Here is a 13,243-nt window from a genome sequence, read left to right as displayed (position 1 = left end):
ATCGACCACCATAAATTGTGACATCACCAGGAACTGTGCTCCAGATGAAGTTTAACTAGGGTGGAATTATTATTATTTATCTGTTAATGCAGCCTAAATTCACAGTGCATGGCTGAAGGTCGAGAGAAGTGTGCTCTGTTGCATCAAACCTGCCTTTTTTCTTTTCTTGCTTTATCTTTCAGAAATCAGCAAGATACTTTTTCGTGTTTGTGGTTCTGGGACTTCTAATGTTTCTTATTTTGCCATCAATCTTCTTTCAACTGATGGAGAAGTGGACTTTTTATGAAGCTATCTATTTTACATTTATTACGCTCAGCACCATTGGTTTTGGAGACTATCTAATAGGTAAGGCTTTCAAAATACTTTGATATTGTGGGCTTAACTGGTTGTACAGTGAAGAATATGAAAGCTCAGTTCAGGTTTCGTACAAAATGATGGTTTGCAATTATTATATTTTAGAACCCAAACCATATTTTAAGTTTCTCAAGTACGGACCCTCCAAGTATCCCTATTTTCCAGGAACAGTTTCGGATTTACAGAAGCAATCCCAAAGAGTACTCATTAATGGTTCCTCAACATCCTGGGGAAAAAAGTTCTGTTCTGGGCCTATTGTTCTTCAACATTTTTATAAATGCTTGGTTGAATGAATTAAGAGGATGCTTCTCAAATGCACAGATGACACCGAATTCGGAGGGGTAGCTAATGCCACAGAAGATAGAATCACAGTTCATAATGACCTTAACAGACTGGAGAACTGGACACAAGCTAACAAAATGCATTTCAATAGGGACAAATGTCAGGTTCTGCACTTAGTCAGGAAGAACCAGCTGCACAAATATAGGATGGGGGACACCTGGCTTACTAGCAGTACATGTGAAAAGGATCTAGGGGTCTTGGTGGACCACAATCTTAACATGAGTCAACCGTGTGGTGCAGCAGCTGAAAAAAAAAAAAAAGCTAACGCTATTCTAGACTGCATCAATAGAAGTCTAGTGTCCAGATCAAGGGAAGTAACAATACCACTCTATTCTGCCTTGGTCAGACCACAACTGGAATAGTGTGTCCAGTTCTGGGCACAACAATTTAAGAAGGCTCTTGACAAGTTGGAACATGTGCAGAGAAGGGCAGCCAAGATGATCAAGGGTCTGGAAACCAAGCCTTATGAAGAATGGTTGAAGGAGCTGGAAATGTTTAGCCTGGAAAAGAAGAGACTGAGCGGAGACAAGGTTGTTGTTGTTTAGTCGTTTAGTCATGTCCGACCCTTCGTGACCCCATGGACCAGAGCACGCCAGGCACTCCTGTCTTACACTCCCTCCCACAGTTTGGTCAAACTCATGTTCGTAGCTTCGAGAACAGTGTCCAACCATCTCGTCCTCTGTCGTCCCCTTCTCCTAGTGCCCTCAATCTTTCCCAACACCAGGGTCTTTTCCAAGGATTCTTCTCTTCTCATGAGGTGGCCAAAGTATTGGAGCCTCAGCTTCACGATCTGTCCTTCCAGTGGGCACTCAGGGCTGATTTCCTTCAGAATGGATAGGTTTGATCTTCTTGCAGTCCATGGGACTCTCAAGAGTCTCCTCCAGCACCATAATTCAAAAGCATCAATTCTTCGGCGATCAGCCTTCTTTATGGTCCAGCTCTCACTTCCATACATCACAAGGTAGCCATCTTCAAATATATCAAGGGCTATCACATGGAAGAGGGAGCATGCTTGTTTTCTCTTGCTCTTTAGAGTAGTGTAATGATCTCAGGCAGACAGACGGGTCCAGTATGCAGTAACGAGCCTCTGGAAGATTTGTGTACGTTTATTTACAGGTCAAAGACACAGAGTCCGACACACCCCAGCCATTCTGTGGTAATCAGGTGCTCAGTCTTAGTTTCTGTTCCTCAGACAACACAAGGGTGGACAATGTATGTCCCTGCTCTTCTGACCCTTACATAGCATCCTCACCCTCTCATCCCTCCTGCTGTGAGGAGACCATAGGCACTCCCCCTTCTTGGTCTCCGCTGAAGATTCCCCCTGAACCCTCTTCCCTTCATGGTTGCCTAGTAACCTCAATATGTCTCTCCCTAAGGTCTCAGTCTCTTACTCCGCCAGCATTGTAAGACTAAGAAGGAAGGGGGTCAAGTTAACCCACTCCTGTCCTGCCTGTGGTTGTGTTCTCTCACTGTCCGAGTCAGACCCCCTCCCATCCATCTGACCCGGCTAGATCCCTGACAGGTAGGACTCAAACAAATGGCTTCAAGTTACAAGAAAGAAGATCCCGACTAAGCATTTGGGGGAAATTGTGACAGTAAGATCTGTTCGGCCAATGAGATGTGGTGGACCCTTTCCCTGGGGGATCTTAAGCAGATGTTGGATGGCCATCTGTCATGGATGCTTTAGCTGAGATTCCTGCATTGCAGAAGGTTGGGCTAGACGCATCAAACATGAAAGAAAAGGAAAATGCCCAGTACCTTTTCCTGGACAGTGATTTTTGCACCATTCTCTTGGTGGGAACTGCAACTGCACCCCCATTGTTCATCCCAGACACTTAGGTCCGTCTCCGAGCGCCTTCTGATGGGTCCCTCACTGCAAGAAGTGAGGTTACAGGGAACCAGGAAGATGTCAAGGAGATAAAGAGCTACACAATCTTTAGAAGACATCTGAAGGCAGCCCTGTATAGGGAAGTTCGAAATGTTGTATGTTTTATAATGTTTTGATATATTCTGGACGCCTCTCAGAGTGGCTGGGGAAACCAAGTCAGATGGGTGGGGTACAAATATTATGATGATTATTATTAAGCAGGAAGTTGTAGGGTGTGCACCGATTGGAAATGTGGTAGGGCAACCACCCTAAAGCAGATGAGCCCAAACCATCACAAATAGGCAATAATAAGGACATTGGCAGTTTCCTGTGTTCGTCTTCCCACAATTCAGTGGTAGAAATGTGTTTTAAATGTATGATGTGAACATGACCTAATGAAATTTAGATAAACTGAGTTGGCGGGTCCTTTAAATCACCTCTTCACACATTATTGTTGCTTTTGTCTGTGTCTCCAGGGAGGAACCGTGACAGGACCTATTTTGTGGGCTACCGGCAAATCGCAGCCATTTGGATCGTCGTTGGTCTGGCCTGGATTACTGTGTTGTTTGAGCTGGTGTCATCATTACTGCTACCTGATCAAAAAGCAAGGTCAAAAAAAAAGAAAAAGAGTAAACGGAGAAGATAACACCACCCGAAAGGAGTCAGTCTGCTAGATTTCCACTGGAGGAGAATTTATTGCATTCAGGTGGAGACTGACATAAAAATCAGTTGCACTCAAGAACTTCCGCTGAGCTTTTTATTATTATATGGCAGTGTGACATTTATCTGATTCCTTAAAAACTCACTACCTGCTCTTTAAGTTATGTAATTCTGAATAAACTGTGAAATAACTGGGTATTCTGCAAATGAGAAGGAGGGTGAGTCTTACTTGGAATCTCAAAATGTGTGAAGAGGAGGGCAACCAAGATGATCAAGGGTCTGGAAACCAAGCCTGATGAGGAGTGGTTGAAGGAGCTGGGTATTTTTATTCTGGAAAAGAGGGGACTGGGGGAGATATGAGAGCCATTTTCAAACATATCAAGGGAGCATGCTTGCTTTCTCCTGCTCTGGAGGGTAGAATTTAAAGCAATGGCTCCAAGTCACAAGAAAGTAAACATCAGCAATAACTTTCTGACAGTAAGAGCTGTTCAGCAGTGGAACGGTCTCCCTTGGGAGGCGGTGGATTCTCCGTCCTTGGAGGTTTTTCAGCAGAGATTGGATGGACATCTGTCTTGGATGCTTTAGTTGAGATTCCTGCATTAAAGGGGGTTGGACTGTTGGCACGTGACCAGGGAACCGGGGGCAACTGGCAGGCCCCTAGCTGGCTCCAGCCCTGCCGGCCGAAGTGCTGGCCGATCTCCGATCCCTGGTTCAGCATAAATCAGTGACCCAGACTGCAGAAGTCTGGGCACACTAAACTTGCAGAGAGCACTGCACGTCAGAAGTGGCACGAGAGGCTTGTGTGAGCATATTTACAAGCAGGTTTATTTAGTGTAATTCAGGACAAAGAGAAACATGTCTGATCCCCTTCGTGTCCAAAGTAAAAACAGTAAGCTATACACAAATGGAAGTTCCCAGCATACAATCCTGGTGTGTTACGCAGACATGTGACAGGCAAGATTGTTTTCTGCTGCTCCAGAGAAGCGGACACGGAGCAATGGATTCAAACTTCAAGAAAGAAGATTCCACCTAAACATTAGGAAGAACTTCCTGACAGTAAGAGCTGTTCGGCAGTGGAATTTGCTGCCAAGGAGTGTGGTGGAGTCTCCTTCTTTGGAGGTCTTTAAGCAGAGGCTTGACAGGCATATGTCAAGAATGCTTTGATGGTGTTTCCTGCTTGGCAGGGGGTTGGACTGGATGGCCCTCGTGGTCTCTCTTCCAGCTCTATGATTCTATGAACAGTCCCACATCTGCTCTTAAGGTGGAATGGGATATCCCAACATGGACTAGATGACCCTTGTGACACCTTCCAACTCTGCAATACCATGATTCTAATGGGCATTTTCGTCCAACATCGGGAGAGACAAAGGGTCCCCGCATATCGTGGGCAGGAGTTGGTGGAATTTTCTGTCTTGAGGACCACACTGGCTTCTGCCTTCCATTGGGCACTGCACACCCTCATGTGTGAATGCCTACGTGCGTGCACACACAGGCAGACATGCACAGAGACAACTCACCAGAGCAGTAAAGACCAGCTGAGGTGGAGGTGGCAGCTGCATCGCTACTCATGCAAAAACAACAGGTAGAGTGAGAGGGCAGATGAAACAAGAAGTCAACAAGGAATGGGGAGTATTTAAAGAATACTTTAAAAATACAGTGGTACCTCTACTTACAAATAACTCTACTTACGAATGTTTCTACTTACGAATGGAGCTCCGTCCGCCATCTTGGATGCGGTTTAGATAGGATTTTTTCTACTTACGAATTTTTAGATAGGGTTGCTTCGACTTACGAATTTTTTCTCCCAATGCATTCCTATGGGATTCGACTTACAATTTTTTTCGACTTACAAATGTGCGTTCGGAACGCATTAAATTCATAAGTAGAGGTACCACTGTAACGACATAAAAGAAACCCCTCTGGCAGAACTAGACTGAACCTGGTATAACATCAATTTTTATTACAAATGAGTAACAGAAGACCAAGAGATAAAAGGGGGGGGGAGGTAATATGTATATGAATCATGCGAAAATATTCCAATAGTAGATAAAATACAGCGAGTCTAATTGGAGGTCAGCTGAAAGTTTAAATAATAGATTAGAAGCTTAAAATGAAATATGTTTATTGGTGATTGTTTAATATGAATTGTTAGCAAAATGGAGAATTTGGCTGTGTTTATGTCTTATATGTTTGTTTGTTATATGTAAGTTTTATATGTGTGTTTGTAATTGTGTGTTTTTTAACTTTTAATTAATAAAGACATTTAAAAACAAAAACAAAACAAAAGATAGATGGGGGGGTGCAAGCTGCCCCTCCCAGGACATCCCACCAGGGCGCTGAGCCTCACCCACTATTTATAGATATGTGCCATTGCCAAAAACAGTGGAGGGTTCTGAAGGGCCAGGAAAAAAATGGTCTGGGGGCCAGATCAAGCTCTCAAACTGGGAGTTGGCTACCCTGGAAGTATAGCTGCCCTTGAAATATGGGGTCGCGTGAGAAAACTCTTGGAACGTTTTGAGAGGAAAGAATGTTCTGAGGTATTGCCAAGTGGAGTGTGCGTGAATGCATCTCTGGGGAGAAGGCATCTGTGAGGAGAAGGCATCTGTGGGGAGAAGGCATCTGTGGGGAGAAGGCATCTGTGCTTTTGCTTGGGTCATTTTCCCCATTCCACGGTATAGACTGTCCGGCCGCGACCAGAAGGAAAAACCCCTTCTGCATATGCCTACCTTTTCCACCCAACTCTATTTCATCCAGGATCATAGTATAATCGGAGCAAAGTTGAAAATGAGGAGGACAGTCAAGGTCTCTTGGCCCTTGTTTGGACAAAGAGCGGGGAATTCTGAATGCTTAAGACCTCAGGCCTCCACTAGATGACAAAGAAAAAAGGAGATGAAACACACCATAAAGAAGATTAGCTAAATATAGCTTTGCTAGGGCGATATGCGCATATATGTGCACAGGTGGCAGCAACACACGCTTTGTGCAGAAACAGAAGATGCCCCAAATAAAGGCAATTTAGTAATATGCACATTGTACACAATCTCACAACCCCCCCCCCTTGTGATGTGCCTAGCATGGCCAGGAGAGAAAGGCTTGGCGAAGTTGGACTTTGATTTGAAAGTGTCGCCAAATGTAATTTCTATAATACCCAGCGAAACACATGTTATAAGAATTTTGAGGTCATATATATATATATATAATAATTGTTCATAAAACATGTACATGAATGTACAGAAACATGTCTGAAGCAGCACAGGAAAACAGGCCTGACTGACACCATTTTGACTCTCTCTGACCAGGTGTTCCTCTGCAAGGAAGAAGTGGGGTGGGGGGAACCTTCTCATTGTCTCAGGAATTAAAGTGATAATCCCTGGCATCCTGATACCTGACTGCCAGACAAAAGGGTGTGATTAACTTGGCTGGGAAACAGGGAAATGTAAATATCTCTCAATTTTGTTGATTAGGTTTTGGGGGCAGGGGGCAGGGTCCAGGATGCTCAGATTACTGCCACCAGACCTCCCCTTTCATGATGTAATCTAGGGAGAGGGGTCTTGGGCTACACCCCTTCTGTGACATATGGATGATGCTTCTGGGGGGTGGGCTGAAACCAATTTCAAATCTCTTTTTAAGGACAAGACATCTTTGTTTGGGGTTCCTTCCTTGTTCTCCTGTGTGAGAGGAAGGACCCTGTTGCAACAGCAAAAATAAAAGTGCCTTGCTTCGCACGTCCTGGTTTGGTCTCTGTTATTTGGTGGGCAGGAGACGCTTAAACTTTGTCTGCTTGCCAGGATACCTGGACTCTTCCTGGGTCGAGGATCCACTTAATTCTAGGGCCGTGTAGCTCTGCAAAATTTTTACAACAGTTTGGCGACCACTTCGGGGACCCAGTTTTGCCTTGAGCTCCGGGTTCACTGAGGAAGGGGAGCCCAGCGCGCCCTTGCCTCTTTTGCAGGGGGGTAAACCAACCTCAGGACCCGAGGCACTTGGTAGTAATTGAGAGTCCAAGCGGGACCCCCAGGACGAAGCAACGTTTAAAGGGACAAGGCTGTTTTTTTTTAGGAACCAGTTGGAAGCTGGAGACAACGGGATTCGACTGAAAGGATCGGTCGTGAGTATTAAAAGGGGACACCTTGGGTGAGCTAAGAACCACAGCAACTAAAAATCTATTTCTCCACTTGGACTATCCTTTTCTACTCTCCTCTTTGGACCTTAGTTGCAGCAAGGCTGCCAGGCACAGTTACAAGGTAGAACTGAGGTCCAGGGCAACAGTCTTTACGTTAAACGCAGAGCCCAGAAAGACTGTCCCAGCTCCCTTCTGCCAAACTGAGCAGAAGTCTGAGCAAACTGTCGCTTTTCTACCAATCTGGGAATCTGGCTATCCCAGCTCTGTTTCCTATTCCTCTGCTCTTAATCTTCGGGTGAAGACGCCCCCCTGCCATGGCGACCTTTGTTAGGAATGACCCATGACCAGAGATTGCAAGTGCGCCCGTTCCTCTCCTACTACTCTGTATTCCTCAGTTCCGACCTGACATTGCGTAGGCAAGCGTTCAGTAGGATCTGAGTCTAGTGTGTAAGAGGCAGGGAAGTTGCTGTGGAACCCTCAGGCAATTGATGACCAGTGGGAGGGTTCCAATAGGGTTTTAGCTGCACCAGGCCGCCTAGTAGTTAGTGCACGCGAACGGCAGGCAGGAACACCACTAGGACGTGGGGGTGAGTCATAGACTCGGGAAGTTAAGAGTGTCCAGGAACAGGGTCGGGGACCCAGAACTGCAGTATAAAAAGACAGAAGTAAAATGGGTGCAACCCACTCTAAGGAATTCCTTTCCCAGACTCCCAACCGAGGCAAAGCACAACTGAGGCTTTGCTCCGGTAAGGACTTTGAGGATGAAAGTCCACTCCAATTCGTTCTCTTAAATTGGCATGAAATCCCCGGGGCGGACAAGCTTGAAGGGAACCAATTGCAAAAACTTTGTAAGAAAAAAACATTGGGTCCGATTTACTATGGACCACCCAGATGAGGGGAAATGGCTACCAGGAGGTTCCTTTAACATACAGTGAATCTCCGCTTTAAAATTAACCCTGGTGAACTCTGAATGGGAAAAGTTTTGTGAGGAATCCTGCAAAGTATGTTATGGTATAAAATTATATATGTTTGCATGTTACATGTTGTCTGTGTTGTCTGTTACGTGTATGTGCATCTGTTCCTTGTGTCTGCTATAGATAGTTGTTTCCTTTAAAGTAAATGAGAGATATAATCCAGGTTTAGGAAATTAGGGGTTTGTGTTTAAAATTTGGCCATGACACCCACAGACTGCCTTTTTTAAAGCATGCATAGTTTAAAATAATATAAAAATTAAGGCAAGCTTGCTTAAATAATCTTATGTAAGGGCTTGATCAACCCAAAAACATGGCAAATATTTAAAAGAGTGGAGGTAGTGTGTAAAGGTTTGTTTTAAAGAGGCTGTAGAAGGCCATTGTTTCCTCTCCAAAAGTAAAAAGAGGGGGCAGGATGAAGGAAAATAACGAGCTGTAAGTTTAAAAATGCTTGCTCAATGCTTTGAAAATATTTTAAACTTGAAAATGTTCATAAACTCCAGCTATAAGTGGATAAGAGATGTACTCAAGGTTTAGAATGTTATGGGGTGTGTTTAAATTGGCTACAACATCCATAGACTGCCTTCTTAAGTGTGCATAGTTAAAACTGCCAACTTGTTTAAATTTCTAGTATAGAAACAATGTTGAACCGATCAATCTTAAACATTATAAATATGAGAATGAGGTGTGCAAATGTTTGTTATTGAGAGAGGCTCCAAAGGGGAGTCTTTCTCCAAGTGACTAGATGAATATTGACTAAAGGAAAATTGAACAGCTATTCCAATAAAGGTGATTTGTTTGTCAAAGGTAGAGCTTCCATAGCCAGGAATTGTCTATCTGAGTCTAGTTTTAACTTCAATTGTGTTGGACAGAAGGGTTATTGTTGGGCTCCCCATATCAATCTCTTAAGAAAAAAACAACTCATCTGCTCAAGGGTTCTGTATAAAGTTGGTATTTTCATTCAAATCTTGTGAATCCTGTATCTTAGAGGGTTAGACTAAATGACCTCAGGGTCCCTTCTAACCCCCATTTTAGAGCTATGTGAAAGGCAATGTGTCTGATGTGGTGATGGGTTGAAATTCAGCCCAGCTCTGCTTTCTGGCAAGGAAAGATTATTGGTTTTCAGAGTTGGAACAAGAGTGTCATTGTTGTTTTTATATGGAGTGATTATATAAGTTTTTATCACTTTGTCCATTAAGGTTTAAAGTTTAAGCACATATGAAAGTCTTGAACATTTCCCAATCTTTCTCTAGAGAGTGAAAGAGGGGTGTATGTGCATACCTACCCCTTTCACTACAGAAAGGGGGAGCTGGAAGGGAAAAGGGAAATTGTAACCTTGAAAATGTTTGTTTGTGAACTCACAATATTTAAGGTCTGTGTCACAAGGGAGCCATGTGCTCTGTATGTAATGTTTCACCATGTGACTATGAAATATGGTGGTGTTCCTTCTAGGGAAATGCTCCATAGCCAGCAAATGTCTATCTGAGTCACTTTAACCTTGATTCAAATGGACAGAATGGTTTTAGTAAGGAAGTAAATTCCCTCTTAAACTGTTTATCCAATCTTAAGGTTTGCTAAAGGCTTCTATATAACGTTGGTACTTTTAATCTTCCCCTTCCTTATTTTTCCCTTAGTACACACATGTGCTTCCGTGATAGGGCATAGCCTGTGTTTCCTTCCCAGTCAGGCGTCTGTACTCAAATGTATGTGTATCCTAAGGGCAGTGATAGTGTTGAGATCCCCATATTTCAGAAGGGGTGGACTAGATTACTCAAGATCCCTTCCAACCCTTTCCAAACTTGCAAAAAGGAGGGAGAGAAAATGTGTTTGTAAGCACTGAAAAGTGAGTTTAAACCCTGGTGGCTTAGTGAAATGACCTGAATTCAGTCAAGCATTACTCTTTGGTGGAGAAGGATGGAAAGATAGATTTTTAAAGTTTGGCATGAAGAGTTTGAGGTGCCACTTAGAAAGAGGTAGAGATGGTATATCATACATTGAAAATGAATGTCTGGTGTTATTTTTACCACCATATTGTCAGCTATTTTTTTTAACTGCAAAACTCCAGCCAACAGTTCAAGCACATACAAATTCATAATCAAGCAGAATGAGCCTTGACCATCCCTGTAAATAAAGGGCCAGAAAATTTTGTCTGGAATTGGTAAGGCTGAAAATCAATGAGAATGCAAAGGATTTTATGAATTCTGGCTCTATGGCCATATTACCCATAGATAAGGGGGCAGAGAATTTAGTCTGCCATGGCTGTAATAAATTAATTAAAAACAAACAAACAGAAACATTTGCAATTACGAATTCACCCCGAACCCTGTAGATAAAGGGGGCAAATCGAGATTTATTTTGCCTGGGGTACGAAATGTTTATTTGGTGACTTCATTAGGACTTTAATCTGACCCAACTTTTATTGCAGCTTCCAAGTTAGTTTAAGGTTTATAAGCCTGCTTCTTAAGCAGCAAGAAACAAGAAACAATGTATCAAATTGTATTAGGACTCCAAACAAGGAAAAAGAATTTAAACTGGCTCTGAAAAAAAAAAACACTGCTATGTTTCTATCTTTTGTTTGAAATCTAACCCTATTTTAAAATCTACTCTTTCCCCTTCCCTTCCTTTATTCAGATGGTAATTTTGTCAAGAGGTGCAGCACTTTAAAAAAAATGGTATAATAGACTGCCGAATCATGAACTCTGTACATGCACAGAGGCTATGTCAGCTTGAAGAGGAAAATAGAGGAGAAAAAGGAGGTTTTAACTAAGGGGCGAAAAAGTTATAATCTGCTCATGAAATATTATTCAAATTTCTTAATGTAAAGCTTTGAACCACTGAGGGAAAACAACCTCATGTGTGTTACTGGTCCATCAAAGTTAAATGGTTGCCAAGTTTCAAAATCTTAACATGCCAGATTCTTTCCACAGGTATAAAAAGCAGAGTACTACTATAAGTCTGTCTCTTGAGTAGTTTATAAATTAATTAAGAGGTTCAAGGTTATGCTTTGCACATGAAACTTAAATTTAAATTTCCTTATGTAAAAATAAATAAATAGATAAAGAACCATTGAGAACCATCAACTGTTTAGAAGCTGCCAATTCCAGTTCAACATGCAAAACTCTGTACATTTTAGGAACATTTCCTGACTGATTTTCACATGAAATAATTTTCCCTTTCCAGCAGGATGCTGAGATTCAGGGTGCAGAAATTCTTTCAGGACCTTAATGCAAAATTATCTCCCAATGGGGGGGACGGGACACGCCACCTAAACAAGCCCCCACACACTTGGAAATTCATAGGAAATTGCGGTCTTCTCTTCATACTGCCCTGATGTGTACCTTTGGTCTGATCCACCCAGTTGACAGACTATGCAAACTAAGGCTCCATTGTTCTATTGTTCTTTCCTAGCAGATGTACTTACTCTCTCATTTGCATTTCACCCCGAAGCATTACCCTATGTTAGTATAACCCTCCCTTTTCTAATGTAGCAATGATTGAGTGTTTTGCCAATTCTTTTCTTCCACAGCAAAAAAAAAAAAAAAGTGAGGAGTGAGGAGATACAAACAGTAATTTCATTTCTCTTTGGTTTTGCCTCTTCTCTTTAGCTTATAATCTGCTTCCATTTATTAAATCAGTTTTTCCATTATGTCTATGAAATTATTCTAACAATAACCAGGTATTGTTTTGTGATGCTCATTATTAGAAATTGTGTGTTTTAGCAGTTATTTATTTATTGGTAAGTGTTTTGTTTTGTTATATCTTGGGGCATGTCCACCAGTCCATCACGTGGAATGAGGTCTTTCACTCATTGCATATCCAAAAACTTATTACTGATGTTTGTTCAGGTACCATCTGTGTTTTTCCCCAAAGAGTTCTCTTTTATCAGATAGCACATGATGAATTTCAAAGCTTTTTCCGTTATTTTACCATTTTTCCATCTTAATTGGATATTTCACCTTCAGATCTTTAAGGTTCCTCTCCAATTTATAATGTCTTTGTATTATTTAATGATAATCCTTTTTAAAAAAAATCTGATATCTTTGTGTCAAGTCCAATTTCATTTGAAAAATTGTTGTGTGGGTGGTAATCTAAATTTTATTGTTTTATTTTTGTATCTTTTTTTGGTATTTCTACTTTTTCTTTCTGTACATACAAATGTAGCATCTAAGTCATTCTTTCCTGTAAATAATAATAATAATAATCCCTTTCAAACAAGATACGTGAACCTCAAAGAGAATTCAGAACCACATAAGGAAAATGTTAATAACTTATCGATTGTGTCATAATTAACAAAATTTTGTCCTTTGTTTCCTCCACAGCCAAACTAGGTGAAGTAAATTAAACTGACTGAGTGGACAATAACAGCAGTAATTAAATATGAATGATAATAGTAATATTTAAAATGAATAAAATGCTTAACTATGATCTTATATTCTTTGCAGCTTCCCAAGAAGAAATTTCTAGAATATTCTCCCCTTTCTTGACTTTATCATTATTATACTATTTATCATTATTATTTTTTAACTAATTATATCTTCAGACCCCAACCCCCTGCAGGCCTATTTTCAAAAGGATGTTTTACAGGAAACCAAATTGACATTTTATCTCTTTGATCACAACCTAAGAAGGAGGACCTAGAAAGCTATAACGTTTCAGCAAGGTTTAGAAGTGCTGTTATAGAAGTACTGTTAACTTCCTCCCAGTGACTCGAAGGCAGACAAGAAAACCCCCTTGTTGGAGATACATGCAAAAGCAGCAAGAATTATCTCAAGTTCACCTGATTGCCTCAAGATATACAAGTGGCGTATAATTAATAATTTGAAGGTTTTGTGCATTATGTGTTATATAGGAATACTGAAATGTGTCAAATGACTTTGGGACAAAGGGGAAAAGTGAATTGCAAGGACATTCTCTCTCCTTGACCTC

The sequence above is a fragment of the Zootoca vivipara genome, chromosome 1 (assembly GCF_963506605.1).
Source record: "Zootoca vivipara chromosome 1, rZooViv1.1, whole genome shotgun sequence".
Lineage (NCBI taxonomy): Eukaryota > Metazoa > Chordata > Lepidosauria > Squamata > Lacertidae > Zootoca > Zootoca vivipara.
Note: the sequence above shows the minus strand (reverse complement) of the source record.